This window comes from Rhea americana, unplaced genomic scaffold (assembly GCF_003343005.1).
Source record: "Rhea americana isolate MKP2758 unplaced genomic scaffold, rheAme1 scaffold_23, whole genome shotgun sequence".
NCBI lineage: Eukaryota > Metazoa > Chordata > Aves > Rheiformes > Rheidae > Rhea > Rhea americana.
Genome location: NW_028186346.1, coordinates 4,193,362 through 4,194,159, shown reverse-complemented (window position 1 = coordinate 4,194,159; position 798 = coordinate 4,193,362).

Sequence of the window (798 nt, the reverse complement as noted above, 5' to 3'; positions counted from 1 at the left end):
GTATATATATATATGTGTGTGTATATATATATATATCTGCTGAGATTACAATTTCCCAAAGATGACATGACATACTATATTTAAAATACAAGTATGAGGGTATTATTTCAATCAGTAGGAATGATGCTTTAATAGTCTTATAATAGTACATTAAGCTAATTTTTGTATCGTGTATCACCTGTGTATCATTTTCAGACCACATATTGCCATTAAGAATTGTTGGACTGGAGATGGTAAATACATGGAAAGCATACGTTTCCAGKGCTCCTTTTAATAGGAGGTTAACTTATTTAACAAATTGAAAATCCATGYATCAACTGGAACATTTGCATTAATTTTACATTTTACCAATTGTTCATACTATCTTTGACCTAAACATCAAAAAATCAAACTGAAACAAAAACAAAACCTCCCTTCAGTTATTACAGTTCTTCTTGACTTTCTCACAGTAGTTAGGAGTTAAGTCACTATGCTCAGGCATGAGATGTGAGACTTTCTCCTTGAGCTGCATCATGTGCCCAAGGTGAATAAACCCACTCTTACACCGCTTCACTTTATTCTACCTTGTACATGCCTACTCTCTGCACCACAGCTGGAACCACTCAGAGCCTCTCAGATTCAGYTGGTGTGTCTGCTACTTTATCCAAGCATTCAAGTATTTTGTAGAATTCTATCTTTACTAGCTAGGCTAAATATTAAGGTTCCATGCAGACTGTTTTTCCTACATTAAGTTATTCAGTATTATAGCATTATTCACCATTGCAATATTGCCTGAAGGATGTGTGTTGTCATCTTTTT